Raw genomic sequence first — 15,520 nt, 5'->3', positions numbered from 1 at the left:
TGTTCCTTCTGACTGCTGTTCAGGAGAGAGACGGTATCTCATGACGGTATTAATAGATCTCTTACTCTGCATACCACCTGGAAAATGAGAGCCCACCATTTCATCTCATTTGATGCTATTTATAGCATATTAAATAAAATAAAGTCTCAAAAAGAGAGCCAGTGCAGCAATGCTGCTGCTGAATAAAACCATCAACAGCTAGCAAAGCCCATATGTTAACTTTTCCTTCAAAACGTGAATCTAAGCATGCTGCAGTTGGTACTTTAAGGGTCATTTCGTCTTCAGAGAAGCCAATGACAATTCTGTGAATAATTCTTACTACAACTTGCTGCGCATTTTATTTAATAAGCCCAACACAAAGAAAGTTGGATGCAACATGCCAGCAGAAATTTCAAATCTCCTTTTCCACCCTATTTCCAAGACCCTCCTCTGACCAACTTCTCCCTGATACAACTTCCCTCCGAAGAGACAAAAAGGAACTCCTTGGTTACGACAGGTCCTGCAGAAAGGAGTGACATCAGGAAGCCTACACCTCTTTTTTCCCCCTATAATTTGTTGAGGCTGGGGTTTGTGCCGGAGCATGCCTGCGGGACCAGCTGGCGACTCCTTCCCTAGAAGAGGCAGACAAAGGCTGAGCAGACCTCTTGCACCACTTTCCTATCAGAAGACGAGCAGAGTTAACTTTGGTTTTGGCAGCAGGAGGGTGTACTCCGGCCATGTGTTGAGCAGTACATTTTAGCACTGTTGCTGATCAGGGGAGCGGATGTTTGACCACAGAGCTGTTTTTCCCCTGTGGGAGAGACGCCTACCCATACAACTGCTTCCATTCAATTTTGGATCAAGCTGTGCACAGGCTGTCCAAATCGCACGCAGGGCATGAAACCACAGCCACATCTGCTTCTCATATGGAGATCCCGCATGGCAGCACGCCCTTCTGGCCTAACAGCCTGTAATCCCTATTAAACTTGGCCTCTATCTGACAGTATAAACTCTCATTAGCATCTTGTGCTTTCCTTTGCGAGGTCTCACAGGGAATAACACACATTATTTGCCAGACTAAACGGTACCCTTCCCCATGCCTAGCCTCTAGCACAGAGAGAAACAAAGGCTAACCATCCTGCAAGGGGGAGCATCTGCACAACTTGCTGAATTTGCAGCGGTGAGGAACTTCCATCTATGCCCATGCTGACAGGATGCGTATCGGCTGCCAGACCAAACAGAAATTTGACGGACACGTGGCACCAGTGGAGCATGCGAGGCAACGCTGGTCCAGTCCATGCTGGAAAACGCACGGCTCCCACAGGAGTGTATCTGCACCGCCCAGCCAGGACCAGGAATACTGCTTTGCAGCAGTAGTACCGTATCTGGTTTGAATTTCTTGGGTTTGCTCAGCTTCCCTTAAGACCCTTATCCGAATAGCTTGAATGTTTAACCCCTTTGTTTCAGAGATGTTCTGACAGGGAGGAATAAAATCTTAACGAGGATAAACCATAAGGATAAACTTTGTCAAGTTATGGTGCCATGGAGCCACCCTAAAGAAACGGTCATAGAAGCTTCCCTTAGAATATATCCCTCACAAATTTGTAAGCATTTCCTGAGAAAATTAAGGGAAGAAGTATACTGTTGTCCTGCTGTACTGTTTCTGCAGAACTGCACCACTACCACAAGTCAGCATTTAAAGGCCAATGGACTTTCTATACCCACAATTACACTCCTAAATTCATACTTGAGCAGCTGTAGAGTTTTCTGGAGGAATGCCTTTCATTACATCCCTGGGGATATCATCTCCTGTGTCAAATCACAGAAGCCCGCAGATGGAGTAAAGGCAACCCCTCCTATTGCCTTATGCTCTAGCAGAAAACTGTTGTCCTTTTAATGGCCCAGGCAGAGAGGCGGAGGTGTGTGGACATGACTTTGAATTGGGAACATATGAGTGAGAAAGCTGCAAGGATCACATCGTGGGGAAATGGATACTTCCACAGGCAGCACGGACTGGGATGACCGATGGCTTTGTTCCAACATGAACATTTCTGAACTATGAAGCCACTCCTCCTCCTCCCTCTCGTCTACTGCAAAACAAAATTGCGCTTTGGGAAGAAGAATTTAATGGCTGAGAAAATGGTGCTTTGATTCTTGACTTTCCCTAAAATGAAGGGGATTCTTTACTTCCCTAAAACAAAACGCAGGGATTAACAAGATGAAGGACAGCAGTATCCTGCAGTCTGGTTCCCAGCCCTACAGTCCATTCTCAAATGCACGAAGCAGAAACCTCCTGCAGGGATAGGATATATAAGGAGCTGTACAATGCCAGGAGCTTTTATTTATTTATTTATTAACCTTTCGATGACATTATACATGAGCGGAGAGCAAGAATTTAGCAGTACCTGGGAATGGATTTTTTCTTCCCTTGGGCACAGCCATATAATCTGTGGATGGACAACTCTTACTACCGACATTTAAAGCTGTTCCGTCGAACAAGACCGACAAGAAAGAGAACCTTTCTGGATCAATTTCTTTTCCCCCACTCGGTTTGATATAAACAAGAACATCAGAGTACTTGCTAATGATGCTACCTAGAGACAATGCAGTACAGCAAATGTACAGCAGCTTCTACTGCATGATGAGCTGGAAAAGGACACATACTTCAACGCAATAAAATCAGGAGAAGAATCATTTTCAAAACAGCTGTAATAGGACAGAAAAGGGAGAAGCTGCTAAGTGGGATTGATCAATACGAGCAACCTTGCTGCTGAGTAACTGGGAAGATCTTGAAAACATTAAGTGAAGATGTTGAACTATATATCACTTCTCAGGTCATGTACAAGGAGAAAGGAATCTAATAATTCAGAATATATTTGCCCTGGGTTAGTGATGGTTTCACATCCTCAGATACACATCTCAGGGGATCCAAGAGTTTTGCTCTGTAGTTCTAATCAATGGCTGGGAAACAGTGCTCAGATGTCTGCTGCTCAGCGATTAAAGGATCAGCAGAGCAGGGCAGCAGCTTTCAACCTATAAAAAATTCTGAATTTGAGCTTGTACATGCTGAGCTTATAGGGCTGTCCAAGCAGGAGATCATTTGAATAGGATTTTCAAAGACACTCAGAACATACCTAGACCCTTTTCGTATCATAAAATGAATGAAAAACACACTTTTCCTGAAATTAAAACCTGATACTCCAGTAAGCCCAATGAGAGTTCAGACCTCTTCACCTCTGCACGGTTCATGGAGGGGCCAGTGTTTAGGAGGTAAAGCTGAAGGCCCAGAGAGTTTTGAGCAAGTTTTATCCTTATCTGGTGGGTCCTTGAGCTGAGATATAGGAGTGTGAGGATTTCACCAGCAATCTCTGCCACTAAGTACTACATAAATCAGTTTCCCGAATGCCCAGACTTAAAAATAGTCTAAAATTAATGAGTGACTGGATTAGATACTGGATTATCAAGTATTTGAAATTCAGTTTTGAAAGAAAGATTTATCCTGAGTTTGAAATGCATCCAGAGTGCATCACCTCTGTTTTGTTAAAACCATAATGATGCTGCCCATAATTCCTGACACAGTTTAATTTTTGATATGGCTCGCATGCTTTTCAACACAGAAACTGCCAGAATAAATTACGCCTGTTCTACGGCTCATCAAGGGTCCTGAACTGGGCCATAGCAGTGCAGGCTGCTTTGTAGGTAGAGCACAAAACCAACACGATTGACAGCATAGAACAATGCATTTATGGTGTGTGCATCTGCAGTGCTTTCAGCTAGCAGCCAGCCTACCTCCTAAAGCTTTTCTCCTCCGGTGTTATGAGCAGTCGTACAGCTAGCCATTTTCTCATTATCCATAGCTACCTCGGCTTTACTGCCCACCGTGCCTAGCACGTTAGCAGTGCCCCCGCAAATGCACGCTCCACCACTTTCCATCCTACCAACCCAGCTTTAGAGATCTCAATCTTCTCATCTGTTTTTTTTTTATGATTTTTTTCCTACACCTGTGATTTTTGCTTAACAGGCAGGCTGGAGTTTTATTTTCCATTTTCAATGCAGAGCTAATTGCACAGTGGCAGTTCAAAACAATCTGGCATCTCTTCAGGTAAGCACGCTAACTACGGAGCTCTCCTCCTATTCTATGGCTTTGTCAACCCTTTACAACATCTTAAGAGCTTGACACTACCTAGAATCCTTATAAATGTACTTCCTCAGGCTAAATTAAGGCAGAAGGATTTTACCTGGGCTCTCAAATTACTTTAATGCTTATTACCTTATATCAGCTCTTGTTCCTGTCACTGTTACTCAGCTATTCCTCAGAAAAGTTCACCAAACTTCCTTCAGAGGGATGTTTCTGCTGGAGGCAAGCACAGATGAATACCTGGAAGCAGTGAGCCCCTGATCAGTTTGAGGAACTGACATCTAGCAGGCAAAGCAGCTGAGGGCAGGAAGAGCCCCATAGGTAACGAGAACAGCAGGTACCACAGGCTGTGCCACCCTCCCTCTCCTGGCACATCTTGTGGCAAGAAACTTGAACATGCAGGCTCATTAGATGGGTCGCACGCCACATCTGGCAGCTTTTCTCTGCCTTCAGAGGAGGTGGAGAGATTCCACATCACTGTGCAGAGCCACACGGGTTGTCAGCACTACAGCAAATAAAGTGAGAGCAGGGATGTGGACCACAGGGAGAGAAAAATAAACCTCTACCCTTTCCTGTAACTCCATATGAGGCAGAGTGCAAGAGTGATGGCTGAAGTTGGGCAGCTTCGAGCAGGAGTACGGTACCAATTGCTGGTGAGAATAACTTGCTTCTCATTGGATTCTCTAGCACCCTCCCTTCCTCCACGAAAAAGAAAAAAAGAAAGAACTAACCTCTGATCAAATTATAATTATCAGAATTAAAGTAGAAACAATGGTGAGTTTTTATGGTTGTGATTATTACCATCTTACACAAAATGTTAATTAATTGACTCCTAACGATCTAAAACCACGTATATCTGTGAAACTGGAAGGTTACAATCTGACATAAAGCAATGCCAAGATGCTCAATATTCCAGCCTGAGGCTTGCTGGTAGCAGTTGCCATATGGTCGCAGACTTGCTGCACCATCCTTCTGCCTGCCCTGCTCTTCGTGCCTGCTTGTGCAAGGACCCTGCGTGACCCCAGGACAGTCAGCCAGGCTCCTGCCCTGCCTATAGCCCCAGCAGCAGCAGAACTGCACTTCCACCCCCCCTGGGTACGCATGCCCGAGCTTTCCCTGGGAATAAGAAAGGGATAGTTTCATCTCCCTTAAAAAAAAAAAAAAAAAGGTAGGGGGTATGCTTCTGAAGACACAAGAACTGGTGAAAGATATGAGTTCTGGTGAAAATGTTTTAAACCCTGAGCTGCAGCACGTAGCTCTGTATCTTTTCTGCATGACTAAACAAATGCATCACTGAACTTGTGTGTTGTTTGGTTATCACTAGATCCACGGCACAGAAGTTGAAACTGGGCTCATGGTTTGAGGAGAGAAGGAAAATAACACTTTTATAAGTTAAAACTATGCCAGCCATCCAAAGCTGTTAAACACTGTGGATCTCCAAAACAGTGTTTTTGGCACCAATGCAAATAAATGTAAACTGAGTGAAGACTATATGAAAACAGCATGATGAAATTTAAATGCCAGTAAATAATGTTTTCACTCAACAGGAATTTAATTTACGAGATACTCTTTTAAATTACCAACTACTGTAGCTTTTGCAAATAACCAAGGAACATTAATCATTGGCATTTTTCTTCATGGGACACAATATATTTTTAAGTATAAATACAAAAAAAAAAAAAATGACATTACAGAGAACCTGCCATCACCATATTAGCATCAAAATAATACACACAGTAGCATATACTGAGTGCCTGAGAGCATGGAGCTTTATCTTTAGCAACACAAAGTGCGAATGAGCCACAAAAAACAGAAGTTATGGACATCATCTACAGGACCATAATATTTTTTCCCCCACTGTATTGTACAGTTGCATATTCTCAAGACTTTTTAATCAGACTAAGGTTTGGATGTTTCCACCTGCAAAATAATATGCTCTCATAGCAGCCCTTGGAAGGATGGGGAAGCATTGGTTACATGAAAACAGTACTTATAAGAGGAAAAGAAGACAAAAATATTTCCATTTCAGTAGCTCATGTGTGGCTTAAAGAATAAAATTATACTAGGGAAAAAAAAATAATCCTTAACTACAACAGATGAGGCCTGAGATTTGCTGCTGCCTGGAACAAGAAAAGCGAGAGATGGGCTGTCACCCAGGTGATGGGTGTTGCAGGCAGGCCAGTAGACCAGGCCAGTTTTTTTTATCTGTCTCCAAGCACCAACAGTGTATGGTGGCTTCTATAGAGGAGCAAAACCAGAGGAAGATGGGCTACCATGGCCCCTGAATGTTTGGGATCTTGCATAGAGATGCCTAGAACTGGCAACCGTGGGTTAGCAACCCTGCAGCACTTACCACCCTTCGCAGCTTCTTAGTTGTGTGTGCAACAGCTTTTCTTTCCCCCATTACATTAATAATGTGCTCTGCTCTTTTCTCCCCGTTTTATCTATCTGCATGTGATAACTTCAGGCTGAAAGCTACTCCTGTAATCACAATATTTCTCCCACATTCACCCTGTAACGTCTCATCTGCAGTACTGTAGAGAAGTGTTGCTTAGTGACCAAAAGTATTTCCCCCAAACCCTTCTTTCCCGCAAGGGAGGCTTTTGCCATGGCAAATAGAGTATTTTAATGTTATGGAATTAAGTTTTATTAGATGTCAGCTTCCTAATAACATTGGAGAGATCTGTAAAATAGAACTCCACACATCTGCTTGCCAAATGGCTTTCTAAGCCTCCTAATGTTTTCATTTATGCAATGCAATCCTATTTTATATGGCATTTTACAGCTCCAGGAAAAACACTTTCCAGTCAAAACACATTCTAGTACATATATTGGGCTTACACAAATACATACAGGAGGCAGTGCCATGTCTATCCAAAGGATTTGCTCTCTTTTCTGACTCTAATCCCAAACAGTCTGTATTTCACCTGTATCTTAAGTGCCCTTCCATTACACAGTAAATACAAATTGCAGGAATTACTGAGCAAGGTTCTTTCATTTGTGCTCTGCAGCTGATGATAAAGGTCCCCTTGGCCTTAAAATCTGTGTGTCTGAGATGAAAACAGAGAGAATGTGGGAAGCTGCACAGAGCAGGATGTCAGCATCAGTACTGCCAACAGCCAGCCCAGAAACCTCAGGTCCAGTTCCAAGATTACACAAAGCAGGCTTAAAAAGCAAGCATTTTATATATAAGATGGGATGCTTATTTCTTTCAGTTGCCTTCTGTTTTTTGTGCTTCACTCACCATTTCTTCCATCAATAGATAGGGAAGAGGGCAGCACTTAGAAACACGCTCTGGTATTTTCAATGAACTCTTCTGTTCCAGTTTCTGGAGTCTTCTAATGAAGAAAAAATGAAGTACTACAAAATTCAGTCAGTTCACCTGCCATGGCAGTAAATTCCCCCGACCCCCAGCTGTAACACCTTTCCTGTGGGGCTGCAAGATACTGAGATATCATTTTCTCTCACCTCATTGGGGGGAAGCATCTGCTGCACCCAACACTCAGGCAACCTCACTGAGGCACGTCAGGCCGACCTCACCCGCCAAAGGGCTCTTGTTCCCCGAGCCCCTTTCTCTTCCCCTCATTTTATTCTCTCTTTTCTGTGGAAACTGTGGGCATTTTGCTCTGAACTCTGAAACCTGGTAGTGCACTGATACTTGGAAGGAGCGAGCTGACAAAATTTCAGGTAAAATTTTTTTCAGACAAGGTGGCAGAAATTGAAGGCGGGAAAAACCTGAGGTGAACCTTGGGCTCCTTCTGAGAGACAAGGCCTTCTCACAGGGCCTTTCAGGTGACCCTTCCCTTCTGTCTACCACGAAACACAGCACTGATGCCTCTGAAGCAATCGATGACTAGCACCCACAAGTTTTATCCGTAACGAGGACCAAAGAGATGTAAAAGCATCCCCCGGCAATGGCAACTCAAGTTCACACAGTAAAATCTGGCATTTTCTGGTGTTCTCTAGAGCAGATTCAAATGTTGACTTAAACATGGCTGTGTGAGGTATTCTCAGCCAAAATGAGCAAATTAAATATGTAAAGACTGAGGCAAAAATACTCTAAGACCCAGGAGACATAGCAGGCCCTTTCACACATCACGCTGCCTAATGTTAAGAGCATTAAAATCGTTGAATGTCACAGTACACAAACTCTCTCTCTTGTGGAAAAAGAAGTATCATCTCTGTTGTGAGGACGCAAGAGAACAGCTTAAAAAAAAAAAAAAAAGAAAAAAAAAAAAAAAAAAAAAAAAAACTTTTGGGATTTGGTTATAAAGTTGTATTTACTCCAGTTCTTTCTGAACAGGGGTTTGGTTTAACATTTTAAAAGGCTCTAATTCCCAGCTCCATAAATGACTTGTATTTTTTAATATAATTGGCTTCTAATTCAGTTGAGCGTATCCGAAAAGTACACAGTTAAGTAGGAACCATATAAATATCGTTCAGCTTCCAGTAAGCCTTGCTGCAGTTGGCAACAGTAAGAGCCCCAGCTCAGCTGAGGAACAACCTAAGGACGTCAAAGACACAGGTGAAATTAAGTGGGAAATTTCAAAGAGAGGGATGGAGCGCTTAGCTGGACATTATCAGAGCACAGGTGAAAGGGAAAGACATTCAGACAGCCTGAAGGACTATGCGTTGCCCAAGTAGTGTACAGGGAAAGCCACTGACTGATGTGCCTTAGGCTGTCAGTGAGAAAGCTTTCCTGCTGTTAGATTTCATTCTTGCTCAGTGAAATTGGAATTTGTCCAGCCCTTCGTAAACGAGCAACGCTCTTCCAGTGAGAAAGAGGATCAGGGATGGAACCTCTGAGGTACATTTCTGCTCTCTGAGTTGGCTACAGCACTGATGGTTGGCATAAAATTTTGCTATGGGTTGCACATTTATGATCTTTGATTTTATTAAAAAGTGATGGAAAATATTCTTTATAAAGGCTTCCTTGGGTTTTAGTTATGAATACCAGGGGGATGGATTCATAAAGTGAATTTGGGTTTATGGTTCTTTTTGGCTGCAAGAAGCTCCTTATGCCGCTGAATATACAGGGAGGGAAGAGAATAGAGGCTGGTGTAATCTCTTGGATATGTACCACTGCCTTTGCTGCTTGCTTGCAGCCTGCTCCTATCTCTGCCCCCACTCTGCCTCTTGCCCTAAGTCCTTGGATGGCTGCTATAAGAAATCCAGGTGCTTGCTTTCAAAAAGAATTACTGTGAAACCAGGTTGTGGAGCTTTTACACTGAGCAAAGGAACATAACTTTGTTTCGTACCCTTCCATCAAGAGAAAACACTGGCACCTGATGTGTGGCCAACTCAGTTGGAAAGTCAAGGAATGCAGAGAATTCAGCAGGTGTTGTGTATTTGGACAAACAGCAGGATCATTTCCCACCTTGTACCAGAGCTTCACTCATGCCAGGTATTCCACCGTCCTAACTCGTGGCCTAGACACCACAGCCTGAGTTGTTTGGTTGGGGGTAGGTTATTACCCTTGATAAACAGAAGCAAGTCCAAGCCCACCTGCACTGCTGCCTCTCCACCACACGCGTTAACTCACGGGGTGCAGACTCCTGCGCCAGCTAAGGTGTGCTGGCATGAGCTGCCTCACGTCTCTGCAGCTGAAACAGCACCTGAAAAGTGCTCTGTAAAAGCACAGCAGGAAAAGCACAGTTCCTTTTGCCTGTAGAAAAGCACAGAAGAGATGCTCTGAGGGCCCTCCTGGGCCTACTAAGCCGATGCTTGTGAGAGCAGGAATCTTCCCAGGCTGGTTCCCTCCTCATGAAGCGTTTATAACATGATGTCTGCTTTACCAGCCAGGAGACAGAAATAAAACTCTGAGCTTCTGATTTTAAAGTCGCGTGAACCCTCTCCCTTCCAAGTTCCCCTTACATCCAGCTTCTCCTTGCCTTTATATTCTGTCCTGCACGGCCACTATCTTAGGACCTTTCAACCCGCTGTGGACTTGCCCACAGCACCTTGTTCAAGTGTTTTTACATGTTTGTTTTTTTAACAAAATTCACTGTATTCTACCAGTTCAAAACCCAATGAGTCAACCTCAAAAAGAGAGAAATAAAAGAATTACCTGAAAACATGGCAAAGAAATGAAGCTTCTGTTTTGAGTAGCCATCCATTATATTTTCAGACATATAGTTTGTGGTATGGATAGCAGAAAGCTTTTATGAAGTCCTGGGACTTGAAAATCAGTCCTCATATAACCTGCCTACAAGTCAGGATAGGCAGAAGGGAGCCAAAAGCTAAAGAGCTACTAAGAAAAACAAAATAGGCTATTAGGAGAAGTGAAAAAAATCAGAAAAAAAGCAAGAAGGTCCCGAGGAAGTTTGTTTTAGCGCCCACATACACAGGGAACCTGCAGCTCAGTTGAACCAGCTTTCTTTGCCTCCTTTCTAAAGACAGGCAAGCTAGGGACTGTGGGTGTGAAAAATGCAACATTGTTCCCCAAAGTCCAAGTGCCACCATAACAAATCACAGCTTCTCTAGTCCATAGGACTGTGGATTTGATAATGTGCGAGTCTGGGCATCACAGTGTGGACCAGAATGATGGGGGGCAAAACCCTAGGAAAGGATACATCATGGGAGTCAAGCTGGGACAGATGCAAGGTAACTAAAATGTGGGCTGTATTTCAGGGGAAAGAAATTAAGGGGCTTCCCAAAGGCTGCACTAGATACCCATCATGTGCACCATTTAAAAAGGAAAGGGGAAAAAAAAAGAAACAACAAACACTGATAAGCTATAGCATAAGGGATATTTGTACACTGGCAAATGGGGAAGTGCTCTGATTGACAAGGTAGAACTGCAAAAAGCTTTGCTTCATTACACCTGAGAGACCAGGAAGGGTTGTCTCTCATCTACTTTTTATTTCCAAGGCAGAAGTTACCCAAACACTGCAGGTAAGCATCAGAAAAAAGATACTTCTATATTCATTTGATGCTTTTGGTGTCCCAAGATTTTAGAGCAAAACAATAAATCTGTGTTTTTTTTTGTTTGTTTGTTTTGTATGTATTGTTACTGTGAGTTTCATGAAACAACTCTTTGAAAACTCTTCAGTTATTCTAAACTGGGGGATAGTGGGCAAATGTTTTTTTAATGTTTATTAGATGCCAACTTTGTTACATATTCTCTTTGCACTGCCCAAGTTTCACATTTATGGAATTGATATGACTTGTCCTCGATATTTCCTCTCCTTCCCTCTCCCATCCTGCATCTTTGGAACAAAAGAATCTGGTCTAAAATGGTGGGTGAACATTATGGACATTTCCTCAAAGAAAAAAAAAAGTACCCAGATTAAAGTTGTCTGTAATTACATATGCTTATTAGAACATGCCCTAATACCTGCCACAACCTGACTGCTCAACTGTGTGACACGCACGATCAGCATGTTTTCCAGATCTCTTAACAGAGGAGGGGGGAAGATTCCATCTCCTTGTGGATTTTGACCTTTACATAATTATCCTAAAGGTACCCTTATACACACAGACATACAAAATGCAAGTAGCAGCATGTACAGCTTCCTTCTATACCTTCCATTTATTCCTTATATACATAAACACACATACAGATTGTATTTTCAGTGGTAGTCTTGGAAACTCAGACACTAAGCTCTCCCTGGAAGAACTGACTACTCAAATAAGGGAAAAACAAAACAAAACAAACAAACAAACAAAAAAAGTAAAAGATAAGCAAATTAATAATTCTTTTTTTCCTGGAAACCACACAAAAAAGCAAAAGAAACACTGCACACACTTCAGTAAGCCTTCAGTCATTTTTTTTTGTTTTCACAGTGGAGCAAAAAGTTTAAAACATTCGATGGCTCTTGTTACATGCCACACACTAATCCTTTTTTAGTTAAATACGAGCAAACTGCAACACAAGTTATTTCAGTGATACAAGTGAAATATTCACTTCCAAAAAATCAACAGCAACACAGATTTTTCAGTTTTTCTTTCTTTTTTTTTTTTTAAACAAACAAACAAACAAACAAACAAAAAACCTTTTAAACTGGCTGGAGGCAGAAGTCTATCACAAAACCCATCTTCGACAATAGCACTATTCACCCAGAGGACATACCACGCTATAATAAACAATATGGATATACTGATTTATTCCAAAGCTATAATAAGACTTATTGATGAGCAATGATATTAATATCCTAAAAATAAGTGTCATCACGCAGCAGAATGTCTTCAACAACCCACGCACTGAAATGAACAAGACTCCTGGGCACGCATCCATTTCTTAAATTGTAATGAAAGAGATGCTTGAAAGAAAGCACAATATACATGTTGGAGGAATTACCCTGCCAACAGAAAGCATGTCCACAGGCTCTGCAAGCCAGCAAGATAGCTTTTCCACCCCACTGCTTTCATCAGAACTATTATATTACTGTATAATCTAGAGGCGTCACTTAAAACAGACCACACTGTGCTAAGTGCTAAGCACTCTACGTACACACAGAGAGCTTGAAACTCCCTGTAATGTCATTAGCTAAGTCCTGGGAATGGAAAGGAGACCTGAAAAAACGCAGATATCTCCTGACCATGAAAACCAATTGGTGGCAAAGTTAGGAACAAGCTTCCAACTTCTAATTCTTTGGCCGAGGGGAACCTCATGAAGCTCAGCAAGGGCAAGTGCAGGATCCTGCACCTAGGAAGGAATAACCCCAAGCACCAGCACAGGCTGGGGGCTGACCTGCTGGAGAGCAGCTCTGCAGAGAGGGACCTGGTGGACAGCAGGCTGACCACAAGCCAGCAATGTGCCCTGGTGGCCAAGAAGGCCAACGGGATCCTGGGCTGCACTGGGAATAGTGTTGCCAGCAGGCCAAGGGAGGTGATCCTCCCCCTCTCCTCATTTCCAACCTAAACCTCCCCTGGGGCAACTTGAGGCCATTCCCTCGAGTCCTATCGCTAGTTATCTGCACGAGGAGGCCGACCCCCAGCTCCCCACCACTTTGTGACTGAGGAGCACAAAAAGGAAAAGGCCATCCCCAGCAAAACTACTCGCTGTTCTAGATTAACAGCCAGTGTATCGTAACTCAGAAAAGAGTGAAATAGCAGAAAATATTTTAATATTTTATTGTGTACTTCACAGTATTTGTGTGTACTTCGCTTGCTTGAAGGCTGCCAGCCAAATTTCAACAAAATCTAACAGACACTCCTCTTTTGGAGTTAAGCTCTGCGTCTTTCAATCAGAAACATTTTTGATTTGTTTGGTGCTTTTCTTTCTTTCCACCTCCAGTGTACATGTGTGTGTGAGAGAGAGAGAGAGGTGAGAGAAGCCCTAATCACACAAACACTTCAGCACCGGAATGATCTCATGCATTTGCCAAACTCTCCCACATAGTTTTGATCCAAATACAGCCCAGCGAACACCCTTCCACATGCTCTGCAGCTATCATGCAGTCTGATTTGGTTCGGCTCACACCTGCAAGTGGGTTCAGACTGGGCAGGCAGGGGGAGGGGAGAAGCACCTAAGCTTCCATTTATCTACCTAAATATAGCATTAAAATCTCCTAAACCACTCAGCTTCAAAGGAAAGCTGATTCCTTCTGCTAAGCAGCCTCAATATTTGTCCATTCCCCCATGGACAATCATGCCATGCAGAGGCACTGAGCATGAGACCTGAGAGTCATGAAGAATATTTGCAGTCGTACAGACCTTCTCCTGGGATCTGAAGACTTTATGTGACTGCATGGCTCAAGGTGTGCTACTTGCAACATCCCTTTGCGCTGAGAATGTTTGCAATTGGAAAATCAGCAAAGAACCTCGTTAATATAAAATAATAAATTCCCAGACACTGAAAGTGTGCAGAACTGTGAGCGTGTGTGAGTTTGGAGAGCAGAATGTAGAGGAAAAAGGCCTGCTGGAAAGGAGTCTCTACTTTCTGTGCTACCTACCTGCTTACTGTCCGTATGTTTAAGAAGAACAAACAGAAAAACCCCACACAAGAATCAGAAAATAAAAACCCTTCAATTATTTAATGGCAAACATTTATTTTACCCTACCGAAATCAGTGCCTGAAACTGTAAAGAGGAACCGTAAAGATAAAGGGCTCGGAAAGGATGAGGGCAGTCCCATGACTATTTATTTATTTATTTATTGAACACAGGGAAACTGGATGCCTTGAAATCTGCTCAGGGATTCGCAAGAAAAGAATAAAAGCACACTAATAAGAAAGGCAGGCTATTTTGGCAAACAACAACAACAACAAGAAATGGTGCTCTTTCAGCACCTTTTAAATCCATGTTTATGGCTGGGTTGTCGAAGGTAAACACAGATAAAAACGAGAACCACAACAATGTTTACATTACAATTTAGAAAATTAGTCATTATATTGCAGTATAGCATTAGACAGACACACTGAAGGGTGGAAACTGCAAGGAACTTACTTGTGTTAATATTTGCCCAAAAAGTCACTTCGTGAGTTGCATTTGCTTTGAAGAAAGCAAACAGCTAATATTTTGGAAACAGTATTGTGTTCAGGGAGTAGAGGATTTATTTTATTTTGTTGCTGTAGAAGAGGCATCAGGCCTTGACAAGAAAGTAAAGAAAGCATGCGTGGCAAGGCACAGCTGTCTTGCGGAGACTTGTTAGGGAACAGCTGAAGTTCAGCCAAGAATGCTGACACTTCACTGTCCTTGCATGAAAAATACAAGAAAAAAAATCCTTCAAAGCTTCTTTCTAAACAGAGTTCTGGGAAACACTGTAGTGACCACATGGTTTTGGTTTGACAAAGCAATAAATCTGATTTTCATTTGAAAATCTATGAACATTAATCTAGAAATACTATGTAAAGAGTGAAGAAAAAATTATAATGAAAAAGAAGGGTAGAGGGAGGTCCAAAATGCTCCCTTTGAAAAGGCCAGAAGGAACTCAGAACCTTATAAAATAAACCCATTTCCTTTTCTGTCCTAGAAAATACCTTGCTTAAACTGACATCCTCAGCCTGACCGACCTAGGGATATTGCTGGCTTCCTAGACGCTTTCCCACTGCCTGAATTTAAACAACGGAGTTGGTGGGACACTTTCCAATGCCAATGCAATGCCCATAAATAAGAACTGAAAAACATATCACCTGTTTAAAGGAACTGGCCAAGCTGAAAACTGAATCCCAGTCAGTATTGTATGGAGGAGAGAAAAAAATAAAATACAGTGACCAATGCCTGAGACTGTCCAGAAGCAGACAGGCAGATTTTTGCCCGTTCAGTTTACCTACTGGCAAGGCGTGAGCTGTATTTCTTGATGGTATTTGCAGGTTTCATACATTTTCCATAAGAAAAATTGGTTAAAGTTTTCTTCCTGTAAAGCACATACTGTTCTGTACATGCAGGACAGAACAGGTTGCCATGCAAGGATTAATTTGGTATTTTCCACCCAAATAAAAGATGCACGGTTCTGCAGCAG

General features: G+C 42.6%; 1 long non-coding RNA gene across 1 annotated transcript in view; it reads right to left on the bottom strand.

The window, feature by feature from the left end:
* The window catches only part of LOC118166683, a 143,939-nt gene extending 139,415 nt beyond the window's left edge, over positions 1-4,524 (bottom strand). The window contains exon 1 of the long non-coding RNA XR_004750664.1: positions 4,514-4,524. This is a non-coding gene — a long non-coding RNA (uncharacterized LOC118166683). The remainder of the gene's footprint in view (positions 1-4,513) is intronic.
* Between the last annotated feature and the right edge of the window lie 10,996 nt (positions 4,525-15,520).

The sequence above is a fragment of the Oxyura jamaicensis genome, chromosome 4 (assembly GCF_011077185.1).
Source record: "Oxyura jamaicensis isolate SHBP4307 breed ruddy duck chromosome 4, BPBGC_Ojam_1.0, whole genome shotgun sequence".
NCBI classification, from domain to species: Eukaryota; Metazoa; Chordata; class Aves; order Anseriformes; family Anatidae; genus Oxyura; species Oxyura jamaicensis.
The sequence above is the reverse complement of the archived record's forward strand: the minus strand, read 5'-3'. Positions and strand labels throughout refer to the sequence as shown.